General features: G+C 42.9%; 1 protein-coding gene across 9 annotated transcripts in view; it reads right to left on the reverse strand.

The window, feature by feature from the left end:
* Nucleotides 1-25,460, reverse strand: part of Dab1 (DAB adaptor protein 1) — a 1,082,808-nt gene that overhangs the window by 817,825 nt on the left and 239,523 nt on the right. For 2 of the 9 annotated variants that reach the window (XM_063236573.1, XM_063236572.1), the window contains exon 2: nucleotides 15,307-15,386. The exons of the other annotated variants lie outside the window; for them this stretch is intronic. The gene's annotated coding sequence lies outside the window, so the exon portion shown is untranslated. The remainder of the gene's footprint in view (nucleotides 1-15,306; nucleotides 15,387-25,460) is intronic. 9 annotated transcript variants of the gene reach the window in all.

The raw sequence follows: 25,460 nt of genomic DNA on the forward strand, positions 1-25,460 counted from the left end.
TGGATTGGGCTTCAGTGAGATACAAAAGTCTTTCCAAATTCAGGGCCAGAAATTTCAGGGGACTAAGAGTCATAACACACATTGTACACTGATATTCAGCAAGTAATTCACTGAATAAGCAACTTTTGCAAAAATAAGAGGTCTTAGAAATCATAAGGAAGATGAGGATTTTTATGCTTTCCTGCACTGACTTGGAAGGAAGATATCTTGCAACAGAACCTAACACACTGACACCTTACCCTCTCACTTTATAGAAAATGCAGACAGTGGCCCAAAGAGTTTAGGTGCTTTGTTCACAGTCACACAGCAATGAAGAGCAGAGGGTGGGAATTTAAGTTTCCTGGCTAAATGCTTCTCAAACTTAACATGCGAAGGGATCATCTGGGGTTCCCATTAATAAGCAGATTCTGGTTCCATGCGACCAGAATAGAGCCAGATAGCCTGCTCTCCTATCCAACTCCAGAGTAACTCAACTTCCATTGCTCCAGAAAGCCACCATGCAGCAAAGCCCCACCTCCAGTCATGGCCTTCCCTCCCTACTCATCACGACTATGAAACTAAAGGCAAATGAAGAAAGCAAGGTCACTGACAGGCCCCGGAGAGGGTGACTTTTTGTACAGCTGCTGGCCAATTTTCCAGGAAGGAAATGGCAGCTTCTCCCTTCTCCAGGGGCAGGAGTACTCATGATGCAATTCCCATGAGATGGGGAGAAAACATCCGAGTAGAGATCCCAACCCATGATTTTGACACACACAACCAGAGACTACAAGGTCTGAACATAGTGCAGTTAAGCACTGGATTTTGGGAACGAAGGGAAATGTGGCTCATAGTTTAACATAACAGTGAATATTCATAGAGCTCCAACAATCCATTCTTCGAAGACTCTTAAGAATGATATAGGACTACTCCCCCGCCGCAAGGATTATCAAGTGGCTATAATTAAAATATACTGCAGAGCTCCCAAGTTGTGGACTCAAGTGGGTTTGGGTCTCCTAGCAATAGCACATTAATAATAATGCTTAGAACTGGAGCTGGAGCTGGTCTACAGCTTAGCACTGCTTTGGTGTTTATAATGATCTGCTCAGACACAGCCCAAAAATGGGATCCAAATCACTGAGGCTAGGTTCTTCCATCCCACTTATTAGCAGGCGTACTCTGTCACTTCTCTGGGCCTCTCTTTCCTCATCTGTTAAAGAGGGATATTGATGGCAGTACCATCACAACTATTGTAAGCGTAATGAGATCACAGCTGTGATGCATGATGAAGACTATAAGGAGTGCACCCTTGCTGGCATTGAAATTAACGTGATATAAGTACCCTAATGGAGTAGGGGGAAGGGTACCAATGATGTGGAATCCTGAGTAGTGACATCAATCATGCAGTAACTCTTCAGGTGACTTTTAACAATTTAGAACTTCAGTATTTTTTCTTTTAAAAGCATATGGGCTAGTGAAGAAGGGTGGAGCCATGTTCATTCCAACATACACTGTAGGGTCTCTCCTCACACATCATGCTGTAGGCAGAGCATCCACCCCCTCCAGCATGCTCTGTCTCTGTCATTTAGCAAGCCAACAAACACCAAGCAGCCAGGTCCTATGCTAAGCTCAAAAGGACATTCTGAGAGAAAGAAGAAAATGTAAACCCACAAGAAGCTTCTAGTCCAGAGAGGGGATAAAGCACATGTGTGTGAAACTGTACCTAATTATGAGTGGAGGTCGATCTCCAAGGGAAGCGCTGACTGTGTGTGGGACACACAGTGTGTATCAGCCACTATTTCTTTTTCTCTGCCTATATTTGAAGAAGGCTCTACTGTGCAGTGCACTGGTCCTCAGTGTGGCCACTAGACCGTGGGTGACTCGAGTGGGTGTTCTGGGTGCGTCGTGCAGCTCCCAGTCTTCCACTACACCTGCCTGACTGTTCCCTCTTCTCTCCTTTCCTGTAGGCTAGAAAGTGCATGTGGCAGTTTTGGAGCAACTGTGACTGTTCAGAAGAAAACATTGTCCTGGGAAGTAGCTAAGCAACAAGGTGGAAAGGACCAGGGCCAGGACCAGGATGTAGAACAGAGCAAGCCACCTGACCATTGTGCTCAGAGGACAGATGTTTTCATGTTGCTGAACCACTGTGTCTTGGGCTTAGCTGTGCCCTGATATAATTTGCATAGGGTAAACTGTAAATAGTTTGCAACTATGGCCATTCATTCACTCAACATTTACTGGCATCTACAAAGCACCATCACATATCTCATCACTGTCAATTTCACAACTATGCAGATTCTACACAGATTTCTACCATCTTCATTAGAAAAACAGTGATCACAGGCATACAGTGACTTGCTGGCAGTTACACCGCTAATAACAGGCTGATCAGGGATCAGAATGAAAACTTCCTGCCAGACTGCAAAGTTATACTTTTCCCCACTCTGTCTACACAGCACTAAATGGGAGGTGGAGACATGAATGATCAGACTTCGTCTTCATCTTGAGAAATAACGCTGTGATTAAGAATATTATACTTTCATAACAATGAAAGTATAATACTAAAGTGAATCCACCCGGACACCCAGTGAGGTGATAAAACCAGAGTGAGCAGTTATTATTTGAGCAGTTAAAACCAGACCTCCTTGCAGCAGGCTGGCAAGTGTTGCTTCCGTGGCCGGCTGGAAGAGGGCCCAGCCCCATTAGACAAGCTGGTTGAAAGAAGCACAGAGCCCCGCCTGCCTCTCAGGAGCCAGACCCTCTGTGTGGAGAGCCTGATGAATTGGCCCTCGTAATTTGCGCCTGTGTTGATTGTGTAGCTGTGAGTGCAGCTCATAGACACAGAAATAACAGTCATCAGGCATAAGGAATATTCAACAGTGAGAAAGCACATAATTCACAGGCGGCGCCTGCTGAGAGCCCTTCCCCTCGTCCAGAATGGCCGTAAATGGCAGAGTGTGACACACAGATAACAATTCCTTAGGCATGAGAAAGGCAGGGCAGTTTTACGTTATGTAATTACCTAAACCCTCCATCCACTTCACGCACACCTGAGAGTTATGGTAAGCAGAAGCCGTGCTGTGGCCCGGGCGCCTGCTCCTGGTTTAGGAGGAGCCATGGGAGGAAGGGCCCGCGAGGGCTTTCCCTAGGAAAGACGCAGGCCATGTGGGTCCCAGCCCACTCCCATCCCACAAGAGCAGATAGGGAGACAGCAGCAACCCTGGCCATGGCTGCACTTTAGGACTTGAGATGTCATGCTCTCCAAAACCCAAACCGACCGGCAAACGTAGTCTACCTTTGCAGGCTTCTTGGTGCCTAGACGAAAGTTCACGTTGAGGCAGTTAAAGTCTTTCCTAGTCTTGTGCCAGTGCCTCCACAGCTGGTCTCCACACCCAACTTTCCTCATACCATGAGTGCCTTTCACGCATCCTGTCTGGTGGGCTCTCCCCTGTCATTTGAGCCGGGAATCCCCTATTCCACCTTCTGGGTTTCCACCCAAGGATCCAAAGCATCTTTCAAAGCTTAATTCAAATAGCAGCTCCTCCAGCAGGGCTTCCAGGGCCAGCAGGCTCCTCACCCTTGCACGTGCTGTCCTGCACGCTGCCACATCCCTTGCAGATCTGAGGATGTCACACCTCATGTGTGATGTGCACAGCTGGGGACATCTGCGGGCCAGCTTCCATGTGAGGAGAAAAGTGTAAGCTTTAAGCCAACTGCACCATGAGTTCAAATCTAAAACCCAGGGTAACAGCTTCAAGACCTTGGAGAAACTGCTGAGCCTGCTGTCTGCAAAGGTAAGCTGAAGATGATACTGGTCTTGCAAGACTGGTGTACTGATTGTGTGACTATTATAAGTGCCTGATGTTTGGTGAATGTGAACTGTAGCCTTCCCTTATGCGTCCCTGTGTCTCTGGTGCTTGGTAGTCTCTTCTTCATATATGAACAACAAATACCTGATGACTTAATAAATCAATGACATCTGCTTTTTTGGGTTTCTTAGAGAAAGATAGTGCTTACCATTTGCCCTAGCTCTCACATTTGTTAGACTGAGTACTGGAATGATGCAAGTCTCCAGCCACCAGGGCAGCTGCCAGACTTCAGGTGGAGGATCCACTGACTCGGAGGAAGCAGAGCACACAGGCAGAGTCCTGGGTACTTGTCTGGATCCTGGATCAAGCTACGCCTGAAGCTTACAGCCTCCTCCTTGGATATATCTGTTTAGATATCATACGTCTAGCATTTAATACTTAATACCTGATGTTGACAGCTATAGTACTTGTATGAACATCTACATGCTTGCTACCATTAACCTTAACACACACAGCATGCAGCCTCCCTTTACCCCTGGGCCACAGGCTTCCTATTCCACATGCCTTCCCCTCACTCCTCTCCAGAACTGTGCTACACACTCTCTTTATTTTTCAAAAGTAATTTACCACATATGCCCAGAGCCCTAAATAATATATGATTTGGATTTGCTTGTTTCTGTGCTTTATAAAAGTGGAACCCTGGCAGATGTGGTCTTCTGAGAACTGCTTTTCCCACCCAGCATTATTTTCCATGATTCATCTGTATGTTTGCAAACAGCTGTAGCTCACTTTTTTCTAGTATTCTCATAGTTCTCATGGCTTTTTGTAAAGGGCTTGAATAGGAGTTGCGAATTTTCTTCATCCTCCAAGAAGAGGGAAAAAAATAATATTTAAGAACTTTTTCTAAGTTTCAAACAAACCTTGTGGTAGTTACTTAAGTACATCATTCCTTCGATGCTCAAAAACAGCATATGAACTGTGTGTGACTGTCTCGGCTTTAAGGACGAGGTTACCGACTACTGTGTTTTCCCCAAGGCCATGAGTTCATTGAGGGCAGGGCCGAAAGGCCACCTCTGTTCTGCTCACTCTTTCCCTCATTTCCTGCCACATGACTTAGTGTGCTCATCAGACAGAACCTCAGTGAGTCTAGAAAATCCAACTCAAGCTTTCCCTCGCAGTGCTTAAGAGAAAAGGCTCTGAAGCGAGACTGTGATCAAACTGATTCTAACAATTCCCAGCAGGGTTCAGTGCCTACCGTTCCCTCACCTGCAAACTAGGTATAATACTGTTATCCACCACAGTGGGTATCATCAGAAGGAAATAAGTCACTACCTCATACTATGTGCCTGACATGTGATAACCCACCATACATGCCACGCCCACTCTCTAGCCCATTTCCCAGATCTCTGGACATCTTATTTTGACCATTTCTCACCTTTGATCATCACAGTTGCTTCCCTCCAGGTTTTGCTGACACTTGCCAGGGGCTATTTCTAAAGCCCAGGCCTGATCACTTGGCCCTCCATCCAGCGGCTCCTTGATCTCCTCACCACCCACCCATTAGGGTTTGAAATGGAAGCAATCAGTTCATACTGCAAAGTTTCCAATCAGTGTCTACTCTTAGGGCACATGACGCGTTTCATGCCATCTTGTCTTTGTGTATCCTGCTCCCTCTGCTTTGAATACTTTCTGCTTCATTTGATTATCTCCAGTGTTTCAAAACTCAACTCAAACCTTACCCCCCTCCCAATTTAACAGTCAGTTCTTCTCTTTTCAAGCCACTAGCACCTTGAATAACTCCCTGCTGGAAAGTTTCCTGCTCCTCAGTTGCCTCCATCCCTATTTTGTTCTGTGAATGTACCTTGAGGGCAAGGCCTGTGCTTTCTTCTCCGCCCTCTGCCATTCCTAGCTTATATTCAGATACCTTTGGTACTCACGATTATTTGCTGAGATGAATGTTGATAAAGTCCCCAACTGCTGGGTTAAGGAGCTAATAAATGGGCTTAGAATTATGTGCTTTGATCAGGAGGAGTGATTGCAATTCCCCTGCAGACTGAGGAACTGGCATAGTAGCACGTAATTTATTAGGACCTGGCACAAGTTCATTTTTATAGGCAGAGCATCTATTTTAATGGTTACATATATAACCACAGTTTTCAATCTGCTTGTTTTCCCCCAACAGAAGACCATGGAAGGAATCATGGAAGGATGGAACTAGAAGGGAGAGATAAGTTCTCTGTGTTTCTTTCTTAAACTAGATCAAGGAGAAAGAGGAGTGTCGTTCACAAGAAAACACAGACCCACCTGGAAAGTTCAGTTAGCAGCATGGACAGGATGGCTAGGATGTTTTCTATCCTCTATCACAGACAAATTACAAGTCTGGCTGCTGTATTAGTGCTGAGGTCCCCAGTGGTTTCATTTCTGTGAAATGTTTCCATGCTAAGCTCCTCATAGAAAGGTCACTGTGTGACAAGGAGTAATAAATCTCACAGCCAGACAACTTTGGGTTTAAATTCTGAATGTGGCACTCCCTAGATGTAGAGCTCTGGGAAAGGACCTCACAGATTATGTTTCTTGTCTGACATCTGGACAACAGTACGTAATTCACAGAGTAATTCTGAGGTCCAGTGAGATGACATTCGTAACACAGCACCTTGCCTGGACTTGGTGGGTGCCCAGGGAACGCTAGCTGGAAATCACTCCTGCCCTTTGGTGATGGGCAGCACTTGAACCAACTCTGCACATACTGCTTGGGTAATACTGAGGTACAACACTGAGCCTAGCCCTCCTCAGATGCTGGAAGTAATCTTAAGATGGTTCTATGAGAAGCTTCAAGAGGGTGCAGGTTTAGGTTGTTATGGACAAGATGACAACTTCAGTGTCATAAAGGGCAAAGGAGACAATGCTGGCACCTCCAAGTGTGCTAGCTGGCTCCCAATCTCCACCCATCCCTTCCTGGTACCAACACATCTCTTCTATATGCCTTCTACCATTTAACTGGGCATGTGGCTATCCAGATACAGCCCCACCTATCTGTCTGCCTTGCTTCCAGACATGATCAGACGAACACATTCTGAAAAGGGAATACTACTTCTCATAGTGAGCTCACTTCTCATAGTGAACCTGCTTCTTCATCTTCTTCTCTTCCTCGAGGACTGGCAGAGGTGTTTGGAGGAGGAGAAACAGTTTGGATCAGGAGGACATCTGGGGATAGAGCAAGAAGATGAGGGGCTGGGAGGAGGGGTTGTGACCCAGCTCCTCCATCCAGGCAGCCCCGTGGCTCCAGTTTCTTTCTGGTTAGTCACTTCTGTTTGCTTTGCTACTACAGCAAAACTATTCTCCTAACTAATTACGTATTGAAGATATACGTGGAGGTGGTAGTGAGCCAGACACGTGGAGACAGAGAGGTCTGAGGTTTCTTGACAAAAGGTGAGTCTCTGAGACGAATGGGGAAAGAAACAGGTAAAGAGTGACTAGACTCACTTCCAGATTCTTGGTGAGAAGACAGCAAAAGATTCTGAGTTTAGGTGCTGCTTCCATGCCAGCACAAAAGAATAGAACAAAATTAAAGACAATATACAACAAAAGCCAAGAAAGCACATTCCTCCCATTCCAGTCCAACTTGGCACCAGCTAGACTCTCAGAGTGGGAGCAGGACTCAAGGACCGAGTCCATGCCGTCTTCACCCACAGGAGGTTCTCTTTCGATTGACTGCTCATCTGCACTGATGGGAGAATGAATAAATGCAGGCAGCCCGGTCTGTTATGGAGAGCACTCAGCAAGCTTTGGTTTGCACTGACTCTACTGTTGAAATTGCACTGAAGCGAGCTCCTTGCATTCTAACTTTGAGTTGGACAATGACATCGCAGCATGGGACAGGCAAAGAAGCCCCTCCCATCTTGGGCTGCCATTTGGCAGTGACTGCATCCTTCTGCTGATGGGCATAACTTCTCTACTGGCCCCTATTTTTGACTCCAGGGGTCAGTGGATTCAGATAAGCATCACTCTACCTGTTCTCTTTCATGGCAAACAGATGATTGTCCGCTACTGATTGTAATCACCGATGGTAACCTTAGCACACCTTTTTGGTTTTTCTGAACGCTTCTCACAACTCTGTGAAGAGTTCTTTCTCTAATATCCCCTCTGTCAGCTTTCTTCGCAGGATATTTCCAGTGGGAATAAGGTAAATTCATCCTAAGAAATCCAGACATACCAATCTTAAAACCATAATTTGAACCATGTAGTATTAAACAGATCTCTAGACAGGTCAGGTGTTCGCAGTCTCTTCAGTGGGTTCCACCACACACACCAGGAATAAAGAACAACCTCTTTTCTGATCACTGGCTTGTGGAAGTACTCACTTTATGGCAGCTTCCCTGGTCACAGGGTGCACATGGGACCAATGCCAGGAGAAGTTCCCTGGGGATGCTTGAAATGAAACTAAAAGAGCAAGCCATATTCTTTTGAGTGGCAGTGCCAGGGGGCAGTAGGACTAGCGGTCACAATGACCACATCTCAGACTCAAGGGGAAAGTGACGCTGCAGGAGGAGCCCAGGGCAATGGAGCCTCGGAGAATGCGAAGGCTGCATATCGGGCAAGGTTCTTGGTGTTCAAAGACCTGTTTCTTCTCCTCCTAAAGCCCAGGAAGGCCCCAGCCTTCTTGCAGACTGCCTTTGACTGTTTTGTTTCAGTTCCTTTAGTCTAGTTTCTTTCCTTAATAGAGAAGGGTTTCGGGATCTGCCTGACACCAGCTGACCTGTGTTCAGCTTCTTAGAGGAAGCACAGCTTCTGCATGACGTGATATCTGGTAGGGGCTCACTTTCGAGATTTATAGAATGTTTCACACTCTTGTGTCATTTTATCTTTCCAACAGTTCTAGATGGCAAATGGGACAAGGGGTGTTATTCCCACTAACTGACATGAGTGCTGAGGCCCAAAGATGCAATGATTCTGGCAAAGGCATTTTCAGCTTGGGTCTTTTATTTGGCCAAGCCTTCCCTGAGATTCAGCCACAGTTACTGGGTTCGTATTATTTATTCCCAGATGAGTCTTGAATTCTATCTATACCACATTTTGCCATTGCTTTCTCTATGTTTAAAAATGTTCTGCACCTTGAGAGCCACAGTCCATTCTCTTCCTCTCTCCAGCTGGAACTCTGGCACTCAGCAATCCAGCACTTAGCCTTACGGAGGTTCCACGCACTTGAGGCTCATGGCTGGCTTCTTCCCTTGCCACTATATAGACTATTCCTGTGGCATCAATCACATTGCTTGTTGTGATCTTGACTCTACCTTTCAAAGGTCAAGTGGCTGAGGGGACTCAAGGATCTCAGTTAATCTGGCTCAGTCTAGGGTTCTTTCCACCAAGAACCAATCAAGGCAAAAACAAGAGCAGAGAAAGGCTCCTACTTCAGAAAATAATGTACATACATTTTCCCTACCACTGGTGTCTTTTTTTTTTTTTTACACATGCCCTGTAATCAATAGCTCTAAGGCTGGAGTGGCATTTTATAAAGTCTCACTTTCAGTCACGAGGAGCAGTCTCAGAAGCAAAAGTGTGAAATTGAAACAATACGGTATGCTCTTTACAACTGAGACAAAAGACTGAAATAGAGGATAAAGCCCAAATTAGCACATGAGCAACTCCCACTGATGAGAAAATTATCCTACAGCAAATTACACACTGTGCTGCAGCACGAGCACCATTTAAGTTTAAGGTATTGGATTAACTAAAATGAAACAGAGTTAAAAAGGAAAGCTAGAGAAACAAATGCACCAAGGTGAGAAGGGAAGAAAAGAAATTAATATGTGTAAAGTAGCTACTCTGCACCCATCACAGCTACTAGATAGCAGTCATACAAATCCCACTTAAAAGTGCAGAGTGTGGCGGCGGGCACGTGTCTTCTAGATATCAAGGGACTGAAACAGGCAGGTCACTGGAACCCAGAAGTGTAGAGGCAGCCTGGACAACATAGAGGCCCTCATTTCAAAAAAGTAAAATTTGAAGCAGCATAAGATATGATGAGAAATGAAATGGAAGAAGTTAAGCAACCTGGGTATTTTCTAATCCAGGACAATAAAATGGGTCAGTTTGGGTTGAGAACCCCACCTTCCAGGGTCAAACTAGACTTTCTCTCATTCAGCCTAACAGCCTGATCAGGAAAGGACTCTGTTTGAAAGGACTAGATTGGGCATGATCACCAAAGATCAAATATATAGTTTTGGAAGAGCATTTACAGATCACTAGAGTATTTGCCAGGGTTCCTGCAAGAGACTGATGCACACACACAAAGCTACAGGAGAGGTCGATTAGAAAGTGTAGGCAAGAGGAAGGAGGCTGAGAGGTGGACAGCAAGCCAGAGCTGATGGTTACAGAGCTGGACCAAAAGAGGTGGGAGAGCATCCTGAATCAGAGAGAACATTAAAGAAAAGGACTCTGGGAAAGGACATGCTGGGGACAGCTGGCTCAAGGGGACCTCAGACAGAGGAGACCAGAAAAAAACCAACCTGATCCCATCCTCTTTCCTCTCCGCTTCACTTAGGCATAGTAAGCCACTGATGCACTGTGCAGAGGTCCGACTCTGGTGGCGGGGAACAAGAAGGGAAGGGCTAAGAGGAACCAAGTTGAGTAAAAACATCCCAGCACTAAGATGGGCAGAAGTCAAACAGCGATCTCAGCTTCTTTACCTTCCTGAAACCACATGACTGAGGTAAGCCTCACTCAAAGCTTTACCAGCAGTGAGAAGGCATTTGCTCCACGTTAGGGTATTGCTCTTCTGGCTGAAGAGATCATAATGAAACTACTATGCAAAGAAAATTAATGTTTTACAAGGAGTCGACCAATGTGTGGTCTAGTTAGTCCTGTGTTAGAAAGAATGGAGGTGAGGTTTGGTCATTCAAAGATTCCCACTGAAGTCACTCCCTCAGGAAGATCTTGGGCCCACCGAACAGTCATTTGTTTGTGAACTTAGTCACAATGTAAGTAAGACCGGGTGCGATTCAGGGCGTGGGAAAATGAAGCAAATGAAGTCAAGGAGGCAGTGGGGAGCTAAATTGTAAGGGTGTGTTGGAAGATGGTGACAGGGAAACGTGTAACACCTCATGGAGAGGAAGATTGTATGGGTTCGTGGGTGGATGCAGGACACCAGGCAAGAAGCTAACAGGATCATCTAAGCAAAGGGGGGTTGTGATATCTGAGTGGAGGTCACCAGACCAAATTCCGAAGTCCTGTTTGGGTATCGCAAATGGAATTAGTTGAATGACTGGGTGTTAGAGGATACAGAAACAAAGACTTAAGCAAGACACCATGGTTTCTGCCTAAGAATGGAGGGATAGCGCTGCCCTTTGCTAAGGTGGGGAGACAACAGATCAAGCTATATTCTATTTGGGATAAGAGAAGAAATCAGGAAGTCAACATATATTGATTTTAACATATGTATTATGTATCATAAGAAACATCAAGAAAGTTATTTAACATAGGAGTCTAATTTGGAGGTAGGTTTGGGTGCTGTCACCACTTAATACTTTAGACACAGACAGGATGGGGTTCTTATAAGAAGCTAGACAGAAAAGCAGAATCTGGAGCAGTGCAGAGTTTAAGGCTTGGAAAAATGGGTAAGACTGAGGAGTGTCCATGAAGCACAGAGAAAAGCATGTGATGACATTGCCACATGGGCAGAAACAGAGAGAGAAAGGCAGATGCACCAAGGGCTTCCAAGCAAAGTAAGAATTAATATTTTGAAGTTCTGCACCTGACAATTCACAAAACAAAGTTTCTGAGAAGGTTATTTCAAAATGTATTCACAATTTTAAGTCTCTATGGGAAGGGTATGTGAATACAAAGTATGAAACTCCTTGTTGTGACAGCTACCGAGAGCTATTGGAACTCATGTTCCGGGTGATGTGCGTTTCTTCTTTAATGATATTAATGTAGTTGTGAGGCTTTGGGTAAAGTGCCAGAGAGAACATCAATTTATTCATTCGCTGGACTAGCATTGGCTGATGCTATGCCAACCACTGAAGTAAATATTGGGGATCAGTGAATGTGGCCAGGGAGTAGCTACCCCCAGGAGCTCTGCAGCCAGCAGTGCAGAGTTCACAGAACAGAGGATCGGATCTCAGCCATCAGTCCCTTCACTCGCCTGAGCAGGACACCTCCACCTCGTCTTCTTCAAACACCCTATTTATTTCATCTGGAACCAGAAGAGACCTAGAATAGCAAAGACAGTTCTAAACAGCAAAGGCAAGAAGGCAGGAGGCATCACAATCCCTGACTTGAAGTTATACTACAAAGCAACTGTAGTAAAATCAACATGGTACTGGAATCAAAACACAGCCTAAGATCAATGGAATAGATTAGAAGATACAACCACAACTGCAAAAACACTCAACCACCTTATCTTTGATGAAGGGGCCAAACATATTCACTGGAAGAACGACAATCTCTTTAATAAATGGTGTTGGAAAAACTGGCTCTCCATATGCCAAAAACTAAAACTAGACCCATGCCTATCACCATGTACTAAGCTAAAATCTAAATGGATCAAAGATCTGAACATTAAAACAGAAACACTAAATTTATTAGAAGACAAATTGGGTAAAAATCTTGAAGACATAGGGGTAGGTAGAGAATTCATGAATAGGACTCAAACCGCAAGGGAAATACTTTCCAGAATCAATAACTGGGATCACATCTTATTAAAAAGTTTCTGCGTGTCAAAAGAAATCTCCAGCATAGTGAAAAAAAACTCACAAACTGGGAAAAAATCTTAGTGAACTGTCCCTCAGACAAAGGACTTCTGTCTAAAACATATAAAGAATTTTAAAAAATCAGACCCCCAAAATTCAAAGATCCAATCCAAAAATGGGCATCTGAGATGAATACACAATTCTCAGATGAAGAAATAAAACTGATAAATAAATACATTAAAAAAGTTCATCATCATTACTCATTAGAGAAATGCAAATTAAAACCACAATGAGATTTCATCTCACTCCTGAAAGAATGGCCAGGATCAAGAAAACCACCAACAACAAATGCTACAGAGGCTGTGGGGAAAAAGGAATCCTCCTGCACTGTTGGTGGGAGCGTAGACTGGTACAACCATTGTGGAGATCAGTCTGGAGATTCCTCAGAAAGCTGGAATTGGAAGTGCCACTCGACCAAGCTATTCCGCTTCTAGGCATATTCCCAGAAGAACTGAAAGCATCATACCACAGTGATATATGTGCACCCATGTTTATAGCAGCACAATTTGTAATAGCCAGATCTTGGAAACAACCTAAGTGTCCATCAACTGAGGAATGGATAAAAAAGATGTGGTATTTTTATACAATGGAGTACTACTCAGCTATAAAGAATGATCACATGGAGATATTTATAAATAAACAGGCACAACTTGAGACCATACTCATAAGCAAACTAAATCAAACTCACATGTATAAATACTGAATAGTTTCCTTAGTGTAAGAAATGGTAAGAATACATAAAAGTATGTGGCAAACATGATTCCACATTACATTGCTTTGAAGCCTTATAATGTTTTCATTCATTAATTAAAATGGTTTTGTTCTGGGTTGTTTGATTTTATTGTCTGTGAGGGTATGAACAGTTATTTTGAAGAAAACAAGACAATATAATAGCTAGTGCTGATTTAATATCATCTTGTTTTGAAGTCCCATCAAGCTTTTTCTCTTCTGTCTCCATCGGCTATATCATGTTGTATCTTATTGGATTTTATTATATGTGATAGTATAAACAAAAATTTTTATAGACAAGGAGATAACATAGAAACCGTTGTTTGTTTTCTGTTAGCTGGTTCTAAACACCCTGTAATACTTTTACCCTTTTGAATGGTTTCACACTGTCTTATTATGTTTGATAGTGTATGAAGGCATACTCAAATATTTCAAGGAAAGAGACACTGTGGTAGCTACTGTTAAGTTGGGTTATCCTGTGGCAAAACACTATATTGTTTAAATTGTTCTGTTCTGACCTGTGTTGTTATGTCCTCTTTCATCTTAATCTCCCCCCTTTATATATATATATATATATATATATATATATATATATATATATATATTTGTTAAATAGAAAAGCACCCCATTTGTAAAGGGAAGTTGAAATACATACTAGTTTTCTAGTCAAGAAGTGCCACAAATTGGTCATCTTACCCAACAGGAATGAGATATCTCTTGGTTCTGAATTGTTAAACAGTTAAAACACTGACATTGCTTTCTTCTGTGGGCCAGGAGAGCGGGTTCTTGCCCAGGCCTCTCTCCTTGGCTTTCACTTTTTCATCTTTTTCTGCCTCCCCCGCTCCCCTCCGCCTCCACACACCACTGCTTCTGTGTCCAAAGAACCCATGTGGACATGGGTTACACTGGCTACAGCCCACTCTTGTGGCTTCATTTTAATTTAATTCCTTTTGTACAGACTCATCTCAAACACGATCACATTCTGAGGTATTGGGACTAAGACTCTGATGTCTTTGTTTTTCTTGGGGGTGGAGTCACAAATCCGACCATAGCAGAGCACCTGTCCTCCTGCTGGCTGTTTGATTGATAGGAGGATCCTAGTGTAGCGAGGCCCGAACTATGGGAGCAAGCTGCAGTCAGTCCAACTGTGTGCCGCAGAGCAGCGCCCCCTGCTGACTCTTTCATTAACCTCAATCTGATGCCTTAACCTCTGTATGCTAGCTACATCAATTCAAACATGGGGATGGTTATGGCACCTACTTAATAGTGTCAATGCAGAGATCCAATGTAGCAAAATAGGAGCCTACCAAGCATAGTCTAAGCAGACTCACCAATGCATCTATTACTGTTATACAGATTTTAAATGCTAGCAGGATGAATTTATGTGTAAAAAGAAGGAAAGTGGGGAGCTCTACAAAAACCAGCTTTCATCTCTGAATGCTTTTAAGGTTTACTGGACATGTTTGCATGTGCAGTAACCCACTTGGATGGATGCTATTATTTCTGTCTTAACGATGAGAACACAGGCTTTGTGTTCTCATCGTTAAGACAGAAATAATATCATCCATCCCAAGGTGTGAGAGAGATGTGAAGCGGTGGACAAGGAGTTGCAATGGCCTGGTTCTCAGCGATGTCCTGAGGGAGGCACTTCCTTTCCCTGCCCCACCCTGCCTTCTTTAGCACCCACACTGAGCACCGTATGCACGATCTGCGGAGAGGCTGTGCAGAGGAATTCAGAGCCTCTTTGCACTCCTGCTGAATAATTAAAATCTTCCACATGCAGCTTGAAGTGGTTCCCAAAGTGCCTTCATGCTTTGGAAGCGGGGGAGCTGACCCTTCAGGGACCTTCCTGTTTCTTTTCAAATTCAAAGCAATGGACTTGAAAATCTAAATCCAAAAAGCTAACAAAGACCTTATTAATTGTGGCTTCTTTATAAACAGTGTTTTTTTCCCACTCTTTTTTTCCCCTTCTCTCTAGGCAACCCTAGCATAAAAATAGCCTTTCACCAACTGCTCACCAACTGTTCCTGCTCTCTCTGGCATACCTTGTGTGGTGTTCAGAGATGCCGGAGTGCATTTCGCTGCAGTGCTCCACGCTGCTGCACAGGCTCATCACCGTCAGGGCCTGTTGCGGGAGAGGCAGAGAGAGAGGTGGGTGATAGCTGGCAGGCAAGCTCAGACCTTGGGCCATGAGAGCTGGGGCTGGTACAGCTTTGGAGTCAGATAGACACAACTTTGCACCTCTGCTCTGTCTTGTCCTGGTTGTATCCCATCACCACAATTATTCCAGTCTCTGAGCCCCTAGTTTCTGTCCTGTGAAAGGCAGATAGTAACTATTTTTAAGAGTTGTTATGATGGTGAAAGGGACCCATGTAGGTGGGGGCGCTGATGTGCTGGCACTGTGTCCCAGCTCAGTAAGCCAACATCTCTTTATTTCTCTTTTCTGTGAAGGAACTTACAGATCAGTAGGAGACAGAAGCAAAGTCACAAAAATGAAACTTCATGCAAGAAACTTCATGAAGAAACAATAGCAGAGGAGATGCAGAATATTTAAAGATCAAGTCTTCTCATGTTTTGAAATATGCATTACAAGCTTGTTAACCATAGCTAACCTAGTGGCTACAGGGCACTGGAACTTGTTTCTCCTACCTGATTGTAAGGAAGCTTTGTGCAATGACCATCCTGCCCTGCTCTGGCTGGCACACAACTCTCTCTAGTCTCTGGTGACTGTTCTAGTCTCTACCTCTGTGTAACACATGTTTGAGGGGAGAGATACACTAAATGCCCTGATCTAATCACTATACAATGTGCTTGTGTACATTATACCTCATACATATGTATAGTTATTGCATGTCAGTTAAAGTGTTTTAACAAGGAAGTTCCTAGAGGATGATATTTGATGACTTATTTGGAAAAAGTGATAGTTTTTGAAAGAGGAAGCAGTCTTTGGAGGCCGTTTAGGGAGAAGAGATCTTGCCTAGCCCTCCTTGAAGTATAAGGGCATACATTCTTTATTCATCTCACAACATGCAAAAGTGTTTAGTGGAATCTAGGGCTAAGCCATGGAGACAGGAAGTGAGCAGATGTCAGTGTGAGCTTCAGAGCTCACAGAGGAGCCAAGGAATCACACAGACAAACAGCAGCACCAGGTGGGAGCACACCTCATGTGGCTGTTAGCCAACAGGCCTGGGGGAGGTGGAGAGGCTCTTCTCTGAGTCTGGGGTTTTTCCTTTGAAAAACTAATACAGTAATAATGAGCTCATCAGGTTGTTGTGGAGGTTAAGTAACCAAGTGCTTGTCAATGCATAGTGTGACCCAGGTACATAGGAGTTGAATATAGATTACCTGGTATAATTCTTGGTAAAATGAATACACACACACACACACACCCATCTATATATGAGTATGTGTGTGCTCTTCTAATTGTGGCAGTATATATATAGATAACACATATGAGTATCTATGGTATATATGTATATATATATATATGTATGTATGCATAAAATATGTATATATAATCTACATCACAGACAGTTGGTCCTCCATATCTGCAGATTCTGCACCCACACTTCAACCAACTGTAAATTAAAAATATTTGGAAAAATTCATCTGTACTAAACACGCACAGACATTTTGCTTCCAACCTACACAGTACAGCAACTTTTTGTATTGTATTGGGTGTTGCAAATGATGGAAAGCATGCAGGAGGGTGTGTGTATGTTGTATTTAAATACCATTCTATTTTACATAAAGGATTTTAGCATCCAGTGATGCTAGTTTAGATGAGGGGTCTTGGACCTGATGCCAAGGAACTACTGTGTGTGAATGTTTGTATGTGCACGTGTGCATGTGTGTACACACATATGGCTGTGCACCCTGTTGCGTAATATAATTTTTGTAAGGTACCATGAAAGACCACTAACATTTGGTGTTTTTAATTTACTTCTTTTCATTATTAATTGGCTCAGATATGGGACATATCAGGCTGCCATGGCCTGACTTGTCCACCCCCAGCAACATCTCTGACTGCCTGAGTCCCATCCTCCTGCCATAAACCTGAGCACCCTTGAAAGGTGCTTCTTGATACCTCCACAAACCCGCAAATTCATAAGGATTGGAATGACAGCAAATGTGTCAAAAATCTATAAAAATTTGATGCTCAGACTCACACTCTTTTTTCTTAAAGGTTGCCTAATGGGCAGCAAGATGTGTTCTTCACTGAGGGTGACTTCATAAAATAAAGGAGCCAAGTAGGCTTGGACTTAAATCCAGGCCTGTGCCAAAAGTGCCACGCAACACCTGTTTTCACAGCCTTTGCAGTACGCTAGGTGAGAAGGGTAACCCAGAGATGATCTCGGGCATACCAGAGGATGTCAGAGGTGGTATGTAAATACCATGCCATTTTACATAATGTACTTGAACATCCATGGATTCGGGTATAGGAAAGGACGACTGGAACAGATATGCCAACCTGCTGTGGTTGGTCCAAAGCCTGGCTCAGCAATTTGGTGATTAAAAGAGTGAACTCAGAAGTCAAGTGAGCTCAATTTAAACACAAGCTATGCGTTTGCTTACCTAGCGGCCCTTGAACAAGTTGCCTAATTCACTAAATTTCTTCTACTTGTCTTTATATAGGGTCCTGCTAGTACCTTAGAGTTTTGTTGTGAGTACTGAATGTGATGAGTCACAGAAGACAAATAGCAGTGTGCCTGCATGACTTGATACTTCCTTAATAAACACTGGCCATGATCATTGTTATTGCTCCTGTTTTTAATGAGTATGGCATATGTTTCAGAGACATTTTCATCAATGTTTTCATCTAACCATTTTCTCTGAGTAACTTCAACCCCTAGGCAGCTGGTGCATCCCTTCCTGTGGAGAAAAATAGCAAAAGGTTTCCACTAATGTCTTCTTCAGATACAGTCAGAGTCAACAGCAGTGTTCATGCCCTCAGTGTCCAGTCCATCCTTGAAATGTATGCTGGGCCTGTCTGCCTCCCGGATTTCACCAAGAGCCCAGTATTTCCTGATAGGTCCTTTCAGACACCAACCCTGACATTTGTTCCTCACATAGAAATGTCAGTGATACATTTAAGAACCCTTCATGTCCACTCTGTTTTCTCTGAGTTTCATCCTCTGAGTTTCATCCTCTGTGTTCTCCTTCCATGAAGAGTCAGGGAGAGGTAGCCCTGGGTTGGTGTAGGTCTCCTCCTCTACCATTTGATACAACATCATGCCCTGGCCTGCATCATCGTTCTCTGTCTCTCTCTCTCTCTCTCTCTCTCTCTCTCTCTCTCTCTCTCTCTCAGCCTCTCTCTCTCTCTCCCTCTCTCATTGCTTTTGCATCCTAACCTTTGAGCTTCCTACTCCCAAGCCTGGCATTTAGGAGGCCCTTGAGAACTTGGGAACTACTTACTTTGTGATTCTGTGTTGCTGTGGAGAGGAGCAGAGACGCCTCTTTAAGTGCCTGTCATCTCTAACATTTCCCCTCAGTGTCACCTGAATCATCCTGAAGACCCCAGATGTTCCACTGCAGTCTGTGCTGCTGCCCACTTCACTGTCACCCTCTAAGTCCCAGGGGAGGAGGTGCGAGAACTCCACATGTGCCCCAGGGCAGTGCTTGCCTGCACGGCAGCCAAACTCCTATCGTGTTACATTTAATACATGTGTATAATGAGCACGGCACACGCCTGGCAGTGCATCTGTGCACCGTGTCATTATAAGCCGTATTGACAGCAAACAAGTCACATATTCTCCCTGCGAACACTACAGGAAAAAAGAACATATAATTTTGTTGTTGTTTGTACATTTTTTTCCAAGTCACATTGGACATCATTTGCCTTTTATTAGGAACACCATGCTGACAGTAAAATCACATATCCCCAAATACAAAAAGGAGAAAAATGAGCTACTGGGGCCCCCTGCAAGGGGAAGAAGCCCTGGCCTGGGCCCTGGGAGGGGGCAGGCAGCTGCACAGGATGATCTCCAGGACTGCGGCCCTGGAAGCAGAGGTGCTGCAGTGCCCTGCAGGCTCTGGCTGTGCCCTCGGGCCCTGGAGTTCACTCCAGTGACAATGTGCCTCACTCACTCACTCATTAATTCACTTATTTATCCATTCATTTATCCAACAATGCACTTAAAACTGCTACATATTCTTTCTGGAGTTAACTGAGGGAGGAACTTAGAATGCTGAAATATATCCAGCTCTTGCTGTAGGCATTTGCTACACATTTAATTTTCACAGAAACCTGTGGAGATTAGGATTGTTGATTCTGTTTCACAGCTGTGGTGAGGGAGCATCAAAAAGCTAAAGCATTTTGCTCAAAGTTACTAAGAAAGAATGGGCAGGAGTTGATCCGATGCCTATCCTAGGGTGATGCCTATCCTAGGGTATCTATCACATGTCTACAGTGCATCCACTTACCGTGTTTCTCCCCAGGTTTCTAGTAGGCATCTGACATTATGACTGCTATACCTCTACATATGATATATGATTGTCTCCCCTCTATATCTCAAGCCCACTCATTTGTCTGTTTAATTCTTATTCAATGACTTGTCTGTGCTGAGCCTTTTCTTGAGGGTAGGATTTATACCTTAGTTATCACCATCGTCTTAGGCTATTGTACAGTTCCTAGGACAGAGTGGAAATGTGAAATAATTGGAAAAAAGAAGAAGGAAGGAGAGAAGAAGCGAGTGAGTGCTCACAGCTTTACAGAGCGAAGCACATCAATGGTGAATTGGAGTGGAATCGGGCAAAATGAAGGCCTGCATTACTCACTGAGGAAGCACGAAGAAAGAGATGACCAAGGGAAGTGGGGAAATAAACCCCTCACCGAAGGACAATCCTTCAGTCCTAAAGACAGAGAAGGGCAGTGCATGTGGAACGGAGGAAACTTCACCAGCAAAGGCAAAGGGACATAGCAGAGTCCACGCCAGAGAAAGAAGCAGCAATGTGGCAGGAACAGAGTCCATGCAGAGGGAGGGTGGGGAACAGGCTAGAAAGTTCCTTTGGAGACAGACCATGGAAGTGTTGTGTCTCCTTTTTTAGATGGTAGGAGGTGAGATGATTAAGTTATCTTTCACATAAATCTATAAACTTTTTGCCACCAAAAAAAAAGAGCACAGAAAAGCAATAGAGCTGTGTAGATTGAATCACCTGGTCATCAAGAACATGGTTGAAGAGATAGAGTCCAGAGTTCAAGTTCAGCTCTGCCAGCTGGTGATAGGTGCATCACTTTGGGCAGTCTATATCTACTCTTCAACTCTCTGACTCCTCAGACATACAACCAAGGTCACAGTACCAGGCTGTTGATGTAGCTTGGTGAAGGAGGACTTGCTTAGCTTGTGTAAGGCTGTATGTTCAGTCCCCAGCACTGCAAAGAAATACTAAATAAACAAATAAATTATATATCGCATAGGTGGTAAAGGTCCATGAAATACATACACAAACATTCTTAGTTTCTGCCATAAAGTAAGCTTTTTATAAAGGTTGGCTACTGTTTCCAATTGCATTATTCTCTGCCATGAGAGCTCCAAAAATATGAAGATGCTTGTGGAAGAAAGAACAAAGAAGCCTGGGCTTGGAAACCAATCCATCTCCCCACCCAACAGCATTCACTGGGAACTAGCCACTCGCCTTCATGGGCCAGTTGTACACAAGGGAGACATGCACAGTCCTTCCCTGGGTTCCTCATAATCTTGAGGGGAGACAGGGAGGTGGGCAGCTGCACAGCACAGACCCAGAGTATCTGAGCAATGGGCCCTGCAGCAGGGGACTGCTGTGACTGATGTGTGTATTGAGGCAAGTTTTTTCATCTTTCTGATATTCAATGTTTTCATCTTTCAATGGGGGGATAACAAAACCTGATAAATGCTTCCAACAACTTGATAAGCTAATGTAAATTTAAGAATTGGCCTCTGGCCTGGCTTACAAATGATCTTCAATAACTGCTTCTTCCATGCATAAATGAGCTAGTATTACAATAGAGTAACACAAAACATAGCAGTGCTCTGTGGAGGAGTGAGTTAGGGAGGACCACACCGCTCACTGTGGCGTGTGTTATTTTAAGGAGGCTGTGACAAATTCAAAATACCAAAAAAGTCTTTGCTGCTTCCTTCACGAGGAGCTGAGTTCTTGAATCTGAACTGGATTCTGTTATGTGCATTGACCATCAGAATGTAGGAAAAGTGATATTTAGTGAGTTATAGAGATGAGGCCCCAAAAGGAAAATATCACCACAGCATAAAGAAAACAATGTGGCTTACAGGAGAATAAGATGCTTCACAGGGAAGAAGCAAATTAGCCAGCCCATATTCTAGGCATGTAGTGAGGTCATCTGAGATGCAGCAGCTCCACACCTCCAGGGGCATGACTGAGTCCAGGGATCACTAGTGTGGGACCCACTTGGCCAACGTGTAAGTCAAGAGGAATAAGACTTTGTGCATAGGCATTGCCATTTGAGGGTAAAATGTCATAGAGCAACACTTAGCTGAAACAGAGGCCTAAACTTATGGCATGTCAGGGAGGTCTTTTATCATTTTATGCTTAGATAAAATTTCTTTTAATTCTTATTTCTCATTAGTACATGTGTGCAATAATGATTACATTCTTCTTGGGGGGTCATGTACATAACACATCTTAGTTCTTTTTTCATCCCCTTTTTCTCCTTCCCTAGTTTTTTGATCCCTTTCCCATTTGCAAAAGATCTATCTCTCTATTTCTTATTTCTTATTTCTTATTTCTTATCTTATTTCTTATACCTGTCTTTATTTTGTTCTTCATTTATACTTTGGGTTTGTCATACAAAAATCACACAATAGTTAAACTTGTGTGTCAGATTGATTTCACTTGACATTATGGTCTCAAGATAGATCAATTTTTCTACAAATGCCTTGAGTTTATCCTTCTCTATGGCAAGTAAAGCTTTTTGTGCATGTATGCATTTCTATTTTCATGAACATCTTTATATCACATTCATGCATTTTTTTAAAAGAAGGCATATACTGAAAAAGAACCACTGCCTGTAGCCTCAGCACTCAGGAGGCTGAAGCAGAAAGATTGTTGCAAGTTTGAGATCAGCCTTGGCTACAAAGTGAGCTCACAGGTAGCCAAAACTGCACAGTGAGACTCTGTCTCAAACCACCCCCCCAAAAAAAAAAACAATGCTGCCTTAAGTCTAGGAAAACAATGTCAAGAGTTTATATATCTTGTTATGCTCCTTATTTACACTTCCCTGTAAATTAGCAATACTAAGTATCCTTTATATACCTGTCAAACAGTGTATCTATAGTTCACAATACTGCTTTGTGGCTGTAAACATTTATTAAAAGGGTAGACCTCCTGTGTTTTATCACAATAAAATAAAAAACTTTACTAACTCCTGCACAAGCATAAAAATACACACACATTCAAGAATGTTAAGAATCTTCAAAGCTTCATTCAGCTTAGGGAGGGCTAACTGCACAGCCCAGAGGTGCAAATTCCAGGTCTGCTTTGTGAGTTCCCAAAGTATGATGGAGCTGTCCTTGGTGCTGATCATACTATCTTGCTCTTTTTTTTATTAATTAGGTACAGACCATCTGACCATCTGAAGCCTTTCTTTATGAGTTGCCACCTGTGTATACTATTGCATCACATTTAAAAATATCATTCTGTTTAAAAATAAGGAATACAGAAAACCCATATAAACTTACTTAATTGTGAACTGTATCTGGTATTGTTACACAACAGCACTGTGCAATCTATAAATTGTGATGAACATTGTCAACACCTGGGGTAATTCTAACCTTGAAATAGCTAAACTAGATACATATGAATGTGTTATTTGTGTGTATCCAGATTTGTGTCTCCCTTTCTCACATGAGCCTCTCAAAAGGCCTACCAGTGCTGAAAGTCCTAGCAAAGCAATTGGAATCATTGGAAGATGCCTGATAAGATTTAAACACAGCAGTATAGTTAAGACTGCAGCTTCCAGAGCTACACAGCTTGCCAACTGCATTACCTTGAGAACATTTGGAAACAGTTATAGTGACTATAGGTTTTGGGTTAAATACATAAAGTATATTTTAAAAGTTCATATGTTTAAAATGCTTCAAAGAGATCCCAAGTCATAGTAAGTGAGCAATAAAAGTTAGGCATTTCAGTGAAGGTGGAAAATGATAATTACAATGCTAATAGGGATAATGAGGGCAAAGATCTGGTTTTGAATACCAGTTCTGTAATTTCTCAAAGCTCTAGTATTTTTGTATGAAATGGGGTATGCTGGGGTAGTAAATCAGGAAGCAAAAAGGAAAACATGGTGCTGGAAATGCAATACAAACATATTGCCAGTGGTGTCTCACTCTCTGAAGAAGCTCTGTAATTCCCTAGGACTCAGTGAATGCTGGAACATTATCTGAAAGAGTGTGTGCGTGTGAATGTGTGTGTGTGTGTGTGTGTGTGTGTGTGTGTGTGTGTGTGTGTGTAATGACAGTGAGCATGGAAGACAAGGATTGAAGTGATGGCGAGCTCATGGAAATTTTTCCTGCTTCCCTTGTGTCCTCTCAGTCACTGAGAGCTCCTCTAAGTCCACTGCCTGTTGCCTTGCTATCAAGGAGCTTTTGAAATAGATTAAAACAATAGCATCAAGGTGTAGTTTTCTCCCATCTCTCTTTAATTAGCTGTGAACCGCAGGGCTTTCCAAGTGGCAACAGAGACAGGAAAAGTGAAGGGAGCAGGACCCATGCATTAGAGTTCTCAGAATAAGAAATTTACAAAGCACCAATGCTGCTGGTTGTTTTTTCCTCTTTTTAAAAAAAATAAACCTCTGTCTATTGGCCCAATTCCAGCTGAGTAAATAGGGCTGATTATTTTGAGTATATGCAGCAGAAAGAATAAATTTGGAAATGTGGTACAACTCAGATATATGAGTCAGGAGATCTTCGAATTGCCACACATCAGTGTGTATACGTGTGTATGTGTGTGCATGCCTTTTATGTCTCACTCTTTCAGACCCTTGATATTTATCTATAAAATGTTGGGTGGGTTAGAATGTAGCTGCTGCGTGTCAGGTGCCTAACATATGCAGATCCTTACACATATTGTGAGGTAGGCATTTTTGTGCCTATTTTTCAATGCAGGATCTTGAGGATGAGAATCCTGACTTTCCTCAAGATACATAATTTGGGAACAACAATGGGAAATTCTCAGTAAGGATCTAATTCTTTCTGAATTGCTCCACTGTGTCATAAGACCTCTCATTTTTAAAATCCCTCCCAACTCCATAAAGTTATATCACTCATGGACTGTTGAGTTGTTGGTGATCAGAGGCAAAGCAAGAAGTTAAATTCTTGTGCCTTCCAGCATCATTCTTGCTTAACTGGAATAAATGAAGCAAAGAATGAATAGTCTGTTTCCCTAATCACCGTACATATTATACTCACTTTTCAAAGAGTTAGCAAACCTAATTTAAGAATTCAATATTTTTCAGCCAGTGGGTAACAGAGTCTAAAAGAACCATGAAATTTTCAAAAAGCATTCAAGAATCTCTATATCCCATCAAACATTGTCTGCAAATTCAAAAAAAAATCTTTAAATATGTGAATTGATATTTTCAGATGCATGTATATAGGCCCATTGATATTAATACATGCATGCTTCTTAATGTAACAGTTGTGTCTAACACCCAAGTTAATTTAAAATGGCAACTATATACTCTTTGCAGTTTTTAGTCATCAAGTTTCTTCTCAAATAACAGATACAAAACACCAAGTCTAGCTACTATCATACATCATAAAATTTCTTGATGTTTTATAGTGGGTCCTAAGACTGAGATAAGTTAGAAGCAGCTTCTTTATAAATAAGACTGTAAAATACTTTAAAATGTACCTTGTCATTTAGCTCTTGGAAATCAAATAAACAATCACCATATAGCACTTCAGAGAACAGGATTCTACCTAGTTACCTTTCTGCCTGATTAGACTCTGATTAGTGGAAGATTTTTTATCTTTTCGTCTTCCATCAGTGTCATGCTTCGAGGACTGATCTGCAATGGACATTTGTGTTCCTCCAAAGCACACATGTGGAAACCTTAGTCCCTAACATGGTAGTGTCAAAAGGCAGAGCCTTGGGTAAACAATTGTGTTACAAGGGTGCAGCTTCATGAATGAAGATAGTGTCCTTAATGAGCACAAATACATAAAGAGACCTCAGACAGCTCTTT

Source organism: Cavia porcellus, unplaced genomic scaffold (genome assembly GCF_034190915.1).
Source record: "Cavia porcellus strain 051 isolate PalLab524CR breed Dunkin Hartley unplaced genomic scaffold, mCavPor4.1 scaffold_25, whole genome shotgun sequence".
NCBI lineage: Eukaryota > Metazoa > Chordata > Mammalia > Rodentia > Caviidae > Cavia > Cavia porcellus.